Source organism: Arvicanthis niloticus, chromosome 1 (assembly GCF_011762505.2).
Source record: "Arvicanthis niloticus isolate mArvNil1 chromosome 1, mArvNil1.pat.X, whole genome shotgun sequence".
Classification (NCBI taxonomy): domain Eukaryota; kingdom Metazoa; phylum Chordata; class Mammalia; order Rodentia; family Muridae; genus Arvicanthis; species Arvicanthis niloticus.
Window position 1 is genome coordinate 101,783,759 of NC_047658.1, and position 12,901 is coordinate 101,796,659.

Sequence of the window (12,901 nt, forward strand, 5' to 3'; positions counted from 1 at the left end):
CGGTTGTTTGCTTTGCACTTGAGGGAGGTACAGAGAGCTTGGGTAGCTGTGAGCCCCACTGTCAGGTTTTTGGCAGCTTGAAAGTTGCATCAACCCTGAATGAAACTTGACACTGGATTCTGGGGCAGAACCAAGGCCAGGCAGGCAACTGGGGTGTACTGCTCTTTACATACAGACAGTTCTAGTGTCATTCTAGTGGGCAGACCATGGTGACAGTCCTGAGGTTGCCTCCATCTCAGACCTCCATGGTATTTTACAAAGGCGATGGCAAGAAGAGAGAGAACAATAGAGTGAGACTGTGTGGTCCATGAGCACAAGGCAGGGGAATGTGCAGAACTGATGGGAGGAGGAGTCTGTGAGGTCTCCCTGCAGATGTAGGAATGCAGGAGAAATATAGATCTCACCAGTCCTTCAGGGATCCTGCTCCTTCCCTGTTGCCTTTCTTGAAACTTTGGAGGAGACCTGAGTATTGATGAGGTAGGCTTGTGTGTGTGTGTGTGTGTGTGTGTGTGTGTGTGTGTGTGTGTGTGTGTTTAAAGCAAGTAGTCTGGCTTGGCAGGAGAGGAAAACCTGATGAAGGCTGTTTTCCCGCAGAAGGAAAAGAGCATGCCTTTTCCTTAAAGACTGAAGCATAGGCAATGGCACACTTTGGGTTAGAAGTTAAGTGTTATAAAAGGAAAACAAGACCATATATTTAGTCCCCACCTAACCTAGTAAATCAGTGTCTAGAAGGTAGAGACTGAGGGATATTATATATTTTTAAACTCCTCCAATCATTATATATAGATTGGATTTTGTTTTGCTTTTTGTTTTTGAGACAGAATTTCATTATGTAGCTTTAGCTATCCTGGAATTTGCTTTGATTGACCAGCCTGGTTTTGAACTCACAGAGATCCACTTGCCTGAAAGTTCTCAGTGCACCACCGTTCTTGGCTTCCTCAGATCATTCTGATAGTGCAGTTATGAAGATACATCACTAGCTTGTGCCTCTTGTTATTTTTTCTTCCCCAATGCCTTGATTTCTTCTACTTCATTTTTTATTTTAATTTTTAATTTATTATTAATGTATGTGTCTGTGCTAATGCTTGATCACACCCCACAGAGTGTCAACCCCACTAAGTTAGACTGCGTCATATTTGCACAGATTCGGTGATGTCATCACTCTGCATAACTCTGGATAAATTTGCCACATCAGTGATTCTGATAGATCCAGTAAGTGGAGATGCAGAGGAGAGCTAATGTAATACATGTGGAGGGGCATGCAAATACCAGAACAAAAATGAGTTAAACGAAGGCACAAATTAATTTAGTGAAGTCATAGAACCAACCACCACTATTCAAACAGCCACATACAACAACTGGCTGGGAGAAGTCATAACACCATGCTCCTAAATGGCCTCACAAAGTGAAATGGAAGATGATGGCTTAAAATAAGAAGCTGGTAGCTTCGAAGTTTTCAACTCTCCATACTTCCACCTGCAGCATGCCAGCAACTTTTTGGGGTATTAAGTCCTGGATATAGGGTTCTAGCTGTGGGAATCTCCAGTTCATTGTCAGTGGAATGTAGCCATTTGTGTTGTGTGCTTTCAAGGTGAAAGATAGGGGAAAGAGGAAAGATCTGTATGGGCCACCTTCTACAGACTTTTAGAACCTCAGTGATAAATCCACGGGGGTCTGGCACAGAGAACAAGGAAGCTGGTGTCACAATGTCAAACTGAGATTCGAGGTCCCAGGTACAGAGGCAGACACTGGGTGTCTCAGCCTGGCCAGTTAATTCTCCAAGCTGATAGAACTCTAAAATTCTTTTGGACTTGGAATGTGTCAGGTCTTGGGTGTGGGAACTTTCATCTCCATGAAGGCAGGGAGTTAGGCTGTCTCTTCCCCTGGTTTGTTTCTCAAGGTTAGTCAGTTCAAAGGCATTCTTCCTTTAAAAACTCAGTCTCTACCCAAGCGATTTTTTTTTTTTTAAACAAAGAAGATCCTGATAGTGAGCTGGGCAGAGGAAAACCAGCCCCTCTCTATTTCTTTCTTTTCTAAACAAGGCATGCTTAAACTTAAGGAACAACTTTCTTTCCTTTTATCACATTTTATCATAATTTTTTTTGTCTTGGGGGGGGCGTGGGGGAGGAAGACAAGAAGAGTTGCTTCCAGCCAGGATTCCCTGGATTTCCAGGGAAGTTACTGACTAGGTTTACTGTTAATGGCCTCATTAAATATTCATTGAGCACCTGTTACTTGGTAGTACAGTGTTTCTTCCTTTAAGGATCTCTTTGAGTTGTGAGTCAGCAGGTCCAGCTCTCCCTTCTTCCCTCTTTGAAAGCATTCTTGATGCTTTAGGTTAGAAGAAGTGATTTAAAACAAACAAACAAACAAACAAACAATCCTCCTCCCCCTTTCAAGTAGTATTTCCAGCTGAATACTCAGACTCATATTCCAGGCAATCAACATGTTCCCCCGGCTGGCTCCCAACCTTAAGTTTTTATTAGAATCACTCACCCCCTAGGTCGAATGTTAATCTGTCCTCTGCCAGCTGCCATGTTGCAAGGATTCCACTGTTGAAGATTTCTGTCATTGCTGCCTGCCTCTCTATCCAACCTCAGTGCTACCAGCCTCCTTTGCCCTAGTCAATTCTCACCTAGGGTACCTTCTCAGCTGGGCTCTAGTTCCTTTTCCCTGTCTTCTGTCTGGATATCAACACTTCATCTTCTCATAACATATACTCTTGTTGCAAGCCTCTCATGAGGCCCACCTTGCCCTTCCAGTTCTTTCTCAAAGTGGCTTCAACCTGTGATGCTAAAACCCAAAGCATTGCCAAATGTCACTCCTCATTCTTGCCTGTCATTCTCAGTGTCTCTTCCTCTCTGTGCAACACCACTTGGCTCCAGCCCTGGATATGTACAAGCTGGGCCCAGCATCCTCTCACACCCTGACCCTTGAAGTCAGCCAAGGTGTCACGGTGTCACTCACTCACTCACTCACTTACTCACTCACGATGCAGCCTCCCACCCTGATTCTCTCTTGTGAGTGGAGACGTGTTTGCCACATCCTAATCACCTCTTCTCTTTCTGCTGGACCCAATTTCCTTGTATACCTTTGCTTCAGTCTTGAAAATCTCTGCCTCCTTGGTTCTGTTTGCCATCTGCTTATCTGTCTACCTTGCCTGTGTCCACCCCTTTCTAAGAGCTTGGTCTTTGTAGTTCCAGTAAATTTCCAAAATTGCTAAAAACACTAAAAAAATAAGCAGATCTCAGGAAGCAAACTGCCAATTCTACGAGCTGTCTAGAATCTAACTGCTGAAAACAGGTGAAAGGGATTTTAAAATGGGACAGTTGAGTATTTCAGGATACTCCCCAAGAACAATGTATAAGGGACCCATGTCACTTGATGACATAGACCAGAAACACAAACTTGGCAATGGGTCTGCTGTTCCTCAAACAGTTTCCTCTACCCAGCAGCTGACAGAAAGGCCACAGCATCAGCCTGCCCTGTTGCTTCTCTGGGTTACTGAAGTGGAGCAGAATCAACCTTCATTTGCAAAGCTGCTTGTGATGTGTCCCGGCATTCCACAGCTTTCTCTCCTATCCCTCCTAGTCCTCCGTTTGCTGCTTTCATTTTGCCCTAGGCTAAATTATCAAAGATCGAACTGGAATTTTCCATAGTAACTCCAATGTAAACTTTAAGGAGCCTTCTGACATAGTGCTAATATCACTGTCTCTTGTTTCTTCACTGGTTAAAATAGTGGGACTTCTGTGACTGTCCACTGTGCATGGATAAGCTTCTCTCTTGTTGTTTCTTTCTCAGTCTTCCTAATCCCAGGATGATGTGGCCACTGGACATATCTATGAATATGCAGTGCTTTAAACTATTAGCTCCATACTCTGCAAAAGCAATATCCAAATGATTACTGTGGAGAGAATTCTTCCCAAATCCCTGTGAAGCGACATAATCTCCAAGAGGTTTACAGAGTGATGTAGAAACACAACTCTTTCTTTGTCTCCTAATTCTACTTTCTCTATATTCAAGTTCATTTTTCTCCCATTCCTAGCTCGAACTGAGTCTCCAGTTCAGGCTGAATATCCTGATGACTTAGGATCCAGGTGACTGAGGACCACAAGGAGATGTCTCTGAGGTTCTGCTGTTTCTTAATCTGAGGCCAGGATCTTGGTTGCCTGGAGACACTGCCCTGCCTTCTGCCTTCAGGGACTGAAACAGTTAACATCCTCAGACATGGTTGAGAGGTTCAAACCTAAACCTAAACCGGCTATGCCTTAGTATTCAACATCATCCAAACAACTTGTTTATATGAATTTGCCAGGCCCATACAAATCTGTAACTCATACAAGTCTGTATACTGTCCTCAAGGTATAAGATAAACACTTTAAGTGAATTGATTAAAGGTCATGATATTTTACTATATTTACATAAAGATACATTAATTTAAGTTTGGATAAAGGCTTTCTTGTACATCTTGAACTTCTTGGAGATATGTGTGTTGTCATGTCCTATCAATCATATTAAATTTTGCTTTAAAATACTGAAGCCACTCCATAATGCTATGAAATATTAAAATCAAATATGAAGGTTCCACATCATAAATTATGTCAGCTAATTTTGGGTTGGAGAGTGCAGGTCTCTGGAGTTACAAAGGGTCCAGGATGATGAATGCAGCCGCCACATTTCTGAAGGAGCTGTGGCAAACAGTCCTTCTTGGGTCTAGGAGTCCTTATGGCCTTGCATTCCCTGGAGGATGTGAGGCACCTCCATTCTGTATAATTGGTGCAGTGCCCCAGATGATTTGTTAAGAGCTTCTCTGCTATGCATCTGCTTAGGTATCTGGTGGGTTGGGCTAGAGTGTCAGAATTAAGGCCTTTGGTGACTCCATTACTGCCCTTCTACAGCAAGGACTGTCCTGAGAAGTGCTTCACGGTGCTATGCCTCCAATCATTTCTGAACCTTATTGCCTGAGAAGTAGCCTGGCCAACACAGGTACTCTGCTTCTACAAGGGAGTTCAGTAGCTGTCTCTCTCAGCAAAGTGGCCATGCAATGGAGGAAATATCTCCACATACCACAGGATACAAATATCTAGCCATGTGGATAAGTACCTAGCTTCTCACAGGATAGCTTGTTATCTGTATTTTCTATGAACCCCACTGTATACGGACTTTCCTCAGAGAGGCGTGCCTGTCTTGCACAGGTCTTTCTTTTATTTATGTGGCTCTTAAATTTTTATCTACAAAGGGGAAAATGAAAGTCAAAAATTGCCTCTTCATGGGGCCAAATAACTGTGACAGCATAGGAGCTTTCTATGGTAAACTGAGGTAACGGGGTGACTGGATTTTCATTGAGCCTCCTGAAGGCTCGTGTGGCGCTTTCTAGTGCTTGCCTTATTAGCCAGCATCTAAGCACCAGTTATGTTTCTCAATGGAATCATGGACCTGATTTATGTCAAGACCCCAGTGTCTTAATCACGATAATAAAATAAAGTCATGGCAACTGTTGTCATTGGAAGACATGCTTTGCTTCTCAAGGACATCCTATCTTTAAAGAGAGGTCTTTGGATCAGATTTAAACAAATTAAATGGAATCATTCTACCTTTTTATGGAAAAGATGAATTTGATGAAGAAAACAAAACTCTATAGCTCACATAATTTATGCCAAATCCTGCTATGCTATGTTAGGCTTCTTCCCTACCAAATTCAATTCTGATAAGCCCATCCTGGAGCGCAGTATCCTCTCACGTAGCTAGTCAACAGGAACAGTAAGTTAATATCTGGAAAGGTATGCAGATGGCAAGGCTTCCATCTTTTCCTCTTTGAGCTGTTTTGTGCACGTTTGCTAATCATTCTTGCAAAAGAATTGCAAAGATAAATATGAACTTTGAAAAGTAACATTCAACAGGATGTGAGTGTAAGAAATAGCACACCATGAATAGTAAAACCCAGCATGTTCCGCCTCTGCGGAGTGCAATGATTACTGTCTGTTCATCCTTTACTGTCAGCTTCCTAAGGCAGTATCTTTATTTATGAACTACTCATGGGGGGTGATCCAGCTTTTATGATCTGAATGGTATTTTTTAATCGGGTCCCTAGCCCTGTAACCTTGATCAAGCCCTGATCAGGCTGTGAAAAAGTACCCCTCCTCCTCAAGTCATTTCCTAAGAGAAAACCTTCAAGCTACTGACCTCAACCCTGTGCTAGCCCTTGCCTTAGTGCTCTGAAATGATCCTGTAGGTTCTTAGCCAAGGCAGGGCTTGCCCAAAGTTCCTTCCCACTCTTGCCAGTTTCACCTCGGGATGCTTCGGCAGAATTTCAGCACCCAAGCAGACAAGGTCAAATTAAACTGCTTCTCCTATTGCTTCTAGCTCATGAGTCCAGCAGGGCAACCAGTCCCCCAGCCCCAGGCCTGCACCAAGAGAGGGGAAGGGACCTGAGCCCTGATCTGCAGAGAGTAAAAAAAGAACCCATTTTTCTATCTTATTTACTCCAGGGATGCCTCTCCTCCCCCACTTCTGGCATCCCTTTATCACTGGCTCCATCTCCTTGTGGCATATTTTCAGGGTAGTAGAATGTTGAGGTCACAGGGAGAGGCTCTTTTTCTTTTTCAAGCAGCAGAGACGCCAACCTGGAACCCTGAGCATGAACAAGCAAGATGCAGAGTCTTGTTCTTGACTTTGGGCTCTAGTCTCTGCCCCTGATTGGGGCTGGCCCCGGTTCGTTCGCTCCTCTTTCTTGCCCTCACTAGCTCCCAAGGATCTGCAGCATCGGTTGGTTTCCCACGCTTGTGCAGGTCAGGCTTGGTATGCCAGCACCCAGAAACTCAGCGGGTGTAGACCCCAGCTCAAAGAAGGTGTCTATACCAGTAACCAAGAGAGGAGACCAACATTTCACGTGGGCATTTTTGCCTTCGCTCTTCTTCAGTCTTTGCTCAATGGCAGGCAGCAGGGCCCCTCTACTCAGACTTATTCTCCCCTCATCTTCCTGAAGTTAATCAGCTGTACTGTACTTGACAGTTCGCTTTAGTTTGGATAATACTTTCAAAACCTCGAACGTTCCAGGGAGATGGTCGTCCCCAGAGCCCCCCACCCCCTCCCGCCCAGTTCTGCCTGGCCAAGGATGTCCTGTGCTCACAAGGCTGTGGCGTTTGTCTAGAATAGACATCACATTCCCGCTCCTCCAAGACTGTAGCCAAAGTTGCCAGATGCCCCTAGGCGACTAGGTCCTGCCAGATGCAGTTGCGTAACCTCGCCCCCCACCCCCGCCACTGGGTCTACACTGGGCTACACCCGCCGTCCCGAACCCAGGCGAAGCCAGTTTAGGGACGAGTGCGTGCGCAAGAGCCAGGGTCTGCGCCCATCTTCCAGCGGTCAAGTACAGCGGGCTCGGGTGCAGGAGGAGGGCATGCTGGGCTCCGCTTACCTTTGGCTGCTTACTGATAAGTGGAGGTCGGTGCAGCGCCTGGCTCGGGCATGTCTTGCCGCGGACCCTGGCAAGCCTGGCGCGACACGGAGCACTCGGGGCAGAGCATCCACGGCAAGAATCGCCGGGCTCGCGCTGAAGGAGGCTCGGCTCCGGGGACTTGGCCAGCTGCGTGCCCGCCGCCCGCCCCCTCCACTGCCACGGGCCCGGCCCGCCCGGCCCGGCCGGCCCCCGCGCCGCAGCTCGAGTCCCTTCGGCTCCTGCTCAGCGACGCGCACGGGGAGGCAGTGGCTCGGCCGGCTCCGGGGACGCCCGCGCGCTCGCCCGATCGCGGCGCGGCGGAGCCAGCCACAGCCACCCGGCTCCGTGCTCCTCAGATGTCCTCATTTACTGCAATTGTCTTCGGCGAGATCCGGGAGCCGGGGCCGGGAGGAGGGGGCGGAGACGGGGAGGGAGCGGGAGGGGAGTCCTGGCCGAGGCTCCAGGTCCCGGCTACTCTATGGAGCCGAGCGGCCAGAGGATTGTAGAGAGGGCACCCGGAGCTGCGCGCCAGTCGCCTGTGCGCTCGCCTGCCACCGAGGCGGGCGGAGCCCCGGGGCCCGTGGGGCGGGGGTGGGGCGGGGGCGGGCCAGGCCGCGTGCGTGGGGCGGGGGCCGGGCGCGTGAAGGAGCCCCTCCAGCCAGAGCCGGATCGCGGGCAGGAAGAGGAGAAGGAGGAGGTGCTGGAAGCAGCCGCTGCCTGCTGCCTGTGCGCGGAGCTCCTCTGCCACATCCTAGGGTTTCTGAGCTGCAGGCGGCGCTGCGAGGCCCCTGGAACTTGTTGAGTCTACCGAGGAGCCACCTCAGGCAGGCGCGGGGACCCTCTTGATTTCTTCTTTGGGAATGTGGCTGTCTATAGGGAACCCTGCTTGATGGCTTTCTGTGTTGTCAACCAACCTACCTCTGCTGGGTAGTTAATACCCTAGATGGGAGTGGACATTGGGGCTAGGCGCCCGCCCCCTTACCTGCAGATGTGTCTTTGGAGAGACTGGGGATGAGGGTTTCTCTTCCGAATTTTTATGTATGTAACCAACCAGGAGTCTGTCCCTCAAATAAAGGCTGAAACTCAGACCTGTTTATTGGCCTAGGGACAAAGTAGAGAGTGTGCCTGCCTGCCTATCAGTTCTGTTGCATGCTCATAATTTGTGTACATGTCAGAGCAGGCATCCTCACTGTTCCTCATCTGGACCTCCTAGTCCCTCTGCCCCTCACCCCCCTAGAGAGGCAGTGTAAGATTGTGTTTGTTTTGATCAGAGGTAAGTACACTCTGGAAAGAGATTTTTCTAGCGTGAACAAAAGGACAATTCCCAGCACATACCCCAAACTCCACCAGAGTCTTGTGAGCTCTCTGCTGCAGGTTCAGGGTCTTCCCTGATGCATCGCAGGGCTGAATAGCAGACACTGGGACTAAGTATTCTTGGATACAGGTCTCTCAGCCCTACCTAGGACATACTGGAAGGTAGCCCTCACTGTTAACATGGTGGTAAGCTTTGGCCAGTGAATTGGGAATTCAGATGGAAAATGCTCTTAATCACCCGCACACCTACAAGCACACCTTGCCAGACAGGAGATGGGCTCTGGTTTATTCCTATGTATTCTTTTATCCCTGTATCCCATCTTAGTATTCCAGGTCACTCCATTGCTCTATCCTCATACAGTGGGCTGATAGAGCCTAGCTCTCTGTTTCATATAGCTCTCTGTTCAGCTCTTTTAAAGGGATTTCTTTAAGATACTGTATTGTCTGTGTAAGGTGATGTGCCCACATGTTCCAGAAGGAGGGCATTATAAAATATCTTCCCTTTGCATGTCTCTCATTAGCCCTTGGGATACACGCCCATGCTCCTGGGTAAAAGAAGATTTCTCTAGATATACCACCAGGCCCAGCCATATATCAGGGAGGACTGTGAGCTTGCAGATTGGTGATTACCCCACCTCTACTGGACTATCTGATCTTGTGAACACTCAGCTGCAGGCTCAGGGCCCTCCTTGATATCTAGCTTGGCCTAGTGGTTAGGGAGAGAATGCCAAGCCTGGGGATTCTAGACTCTGTCCCTCCCACTCTTTAAAATGCCCCCTAGGACCCAGATTCTCCCAATTCTGATTGATAGCCCATTTATGTCTTTAGCCTAGGAGGCTGTTTGGATCTGGCTGGGGAAAGGGCCTATGTGCTGGCTGACTTTATGTCAGCTGGATACAAACTGGAGGTTTCTGAAAGGAGGGAACCTCAACTGAGAAAATGCCCCCATAAGATCCAGCTGAAGGGCATTTTCTTATTTTGCAATTGATGGGGGATGACCCAGCACATCGTGGGTGGTGCCATTTCTAGGTTGGTGGTCCTGGGTTCTGTAAGAAAGTAGGCTGAGTAAGCCATGACGAGCAAGCTTACTAGCAGCACCCCATGGCCTCTGCATCAGCTCCTGCCTCCAGGCTCCTGTCCTGCTTAGGTTCCTGCCCTCACTGCTTTTGATGATGAACAGTGATGTGGAACTGTGGGTGAAATAAACCCTTTTCTCTCCAAGTTGCCTTTGCTCATGGTACTTCATCACAGCAATAGTAACTCTGACTAGGACAGTCTGCAAGTGTGAATAGACTCTGCTACTCAGATAAAAGCCAGAAGAGGGTGTGTAGGACTTAGGACTGTATAACCGAAGATGACAAGGGTTTCTGCCTGACATGCCCCCTCCCTTTCCCCAGATGTGCTGGGAATTCTGTCCAGAAAACTTTCTGTAAATCTTACCTTATTGCAAATCCATAAGACTAAAAACCCCCTTTCCTATTAAGTATGTCACTGCAAATCTGACAGGCAATGTGGGAATGGCACTATTGAGAATGGAAAGTTTAGGTTTGGGATCCATGGGTAAAATCAGATAGACAGAAAAGTGTGCAGAGGAGGACAGGGCGCAACCACAGGCAGCACTGTGAGCTGGTTAGGTGTCTCTAGGGACAGTGTCAGTAAAGATCCCTACAGGGGCTACCTAGAGGAGGAAACAATGACATGCTATGGCCGGCAGGTTAGAAGATGTTCTAGCTAATCCATGGTTGCTCTGAGTTCTGAAGCTGCCCAGTAACTTCGACTGTTGCTAGGTCTACTGTTATCCCGCTTTGGATATAAGATGCCTCTGCACTGGCACTTACTTGGGCCCCGGCTGATGGTAATGCTTGAAGAAATTGTGGGAGCTTTGAAAAATGGAGCTTATCTGGAGGAAGTAGGTCGCAGGGGTCAGGCTATGAGGTTTGTCATTGAGGTTTCTAGTTGGAGTCCACTTCCCATCCCCTACCAGAGGTTGGAGAAGTCCTAGCCCTGAACATATACTGCCATGCCGCTCCTACGACCTGGGAGCAGCCTGCCAATCTACCTTCCCCACCATGATGAACTAATACCTCTAGGCCACACCCAAACAATAGGCCACACCCACAATCCTTCTTCTTTAAGTTGTTCTTCTCATGAATTTTGTCCCAGGAATGAGCAAACCATCGATGTACCTCCTGCAGTTTTAAAACACATGTATGAATGCATTTACCTATTGCATCACTAAGTCTGCCATCCCAAATTGAGATATTGATGAGGGTATGTCTCCCTTGACTAGGGATGACTGTGCCATGAGCACCAGCATGCTCAGAACCTTCAAGCCAGCCTTGTGTTAGGGGCTCTGTGGGGGGAGGAGTTCTGGCCTTCTCGCTGCCCACAGATGCTCTTTGCATCATTGTTTCTGCATGGACAGAACAGATGTATATATTAAGGGTTTATAATGAGTCCTTATGTTCAGCTTCCCCAGAAATAAAGAAAGTAGACTCATTTTAGGAATCAATTAGGTATAAATTGGTTTCTTAGATTTTGCTTCAGAATTTCTCCTCAAAAGGTAGTCTTGCAAAGGAGAAAATAGCCATTTTAAAAAGAGATTTCCCACAGGCAGAGGCAGCCAGAGAATAAAACTACACAGAAATTCATGCTGCCTAACCCACACAGTCTGCTCCTTTGACTTCTTGGAAGTATGCATACCCTGAAATTCTGAGCCAGTGAATTGGTCAGAAGAAGAGGCTGGGTTATTAGGGAACTAGTCTAGCACTGCCCTGGGTTCCATGCTCAGCCTGCAGAAGGCAGACCTTGTGGCATATATATACAAACTCAGTGCTTGAGAGGTAGAGACAAAAGGATCACAAATTCAAGGTCATCCTGGTTATATAGCAAGTTGGAAGCAAGCCTGAACTACCAAAGACCCTGTCTTAAAAACAAAACAAAACCAATAGTATGATAAACTGCAGTGTGTGTGTGTGTGTGTGTGTGTGTGTCCCAAAATGTTCTGAGCAGTTTTAATTCCAAACTGAAAGTAGCCTACATATCTACTAAGAAGCAAATGGGTAAGAATTTCTTGGTCTTGTCAAAGGGGGACTATTATCTAGAAACAACCACCCCCAAATTATTACCTTCTGAGGCCAGAAGACTTTTGGAACCATGCAGAGGAAGAATGTATATCACTAATTTGCTGGAGAGATGCTCAGTGGTTAAGAGCACTGGCTGCTCTTAACAAAGGACCGGGCTTTGATTCCCAGCTCTCACAAGTGTCACATTGTCTGCAACTCCAGTGCCAGAGACGCTGATGCCCTCTTCTGGCCTCTGAGGGCACTGCATGCATACTGCCTGTACACGTCTTTAAATACATACATACATACATACATACATACATACATACATACATACATACAAAGAGAGTATGCATCACAGGATTCATTCACAGGGAGTCCAAGGCAGATGTTTGTGGTGTTTGGTATGAAGTCAGAAGCTACTGTTGGCAGTTAATTACACAGAGCCTGCGGGCCTCCTTGCACCTCCATTGGAAGCAGGTATCCTGTCATCTCCTTGCATTTTGTCTGTCTGTGTTGTCTGTCTGTGTTGTCACTGCATCTTCACCATGCCTTATAATACATCTCTCTAAATGGAGTGGCTTATTGTCAGTGAAATGAGCTTTTATCGCTGGAGCCAAAACCCAAGGGAAAGGGGAATGAAGGGCTCTCCAGACTCTGCTCACTTACCTGCAGGTGAGAAAGTTCTGAGTGAAGCTGCTGCAGAACCCTGGCCCTCCTGACTCTCAGATGCCCCTGTGACACAACGCACTTGGGAATGATTTTCCCACCTCCTACTTTAATGTTCTCAAGTGACTCAAGGTGGGACAGTCTGTGGTGAACAGTTTTTCTCCTCCAGCTCAGAGGCTGCAGCTGCAGACATGGTTGACCCACAGTGCACTTTTACAAAGGAGAGGGAGCTTGCATTGATGAGCCCCTGTTGGATGGGAACAGTAACAAATGCAAGCTCTGCTCTCTCTTCAAAAGCAAGACCATCAGGATGCCCAAAATGCACTGCAACCAGGCCTCCCCTTAGCCCAGGAGACCAGTGAGACACCCTCTTCAGACATTCCATTTGTCATCTACCTTCTGCCTCCTGGACCTG

General features: G+C 47.4%; 2 protein-coding genes across 3 annotated transcripts in view; one reads left to right on the forward strand and one right to left on the reverse strand.

Annotated features, from left to right (window-relative positions):
- Insyn2a (inhibitory synaptic factor 2A) overlaps positions 1–7,595 on the reverse strand; it is a 57,086-nt gene extending 49,491 nt beyond the window's left edge. Inside the window, exon 1 of the mRNA XM_034495036.2 lies at positions 7,418–7,595. The gene's annotated coding sequence lies outside the window, so the exon portion shown is untranslated. The remainder of the gene's footprint in view (positions 1–7,417) is intronic.
- The window catches only part of Dock1 (dedicator of cytokinesis 1), a 503,223-nt gene that overhangs the window by 264,357 nt on the left and 225,965 nt on the right, over positions 1–12,901 (forward strand). The gene's annotated exons all lie outside the window — the stretch shown is intronic.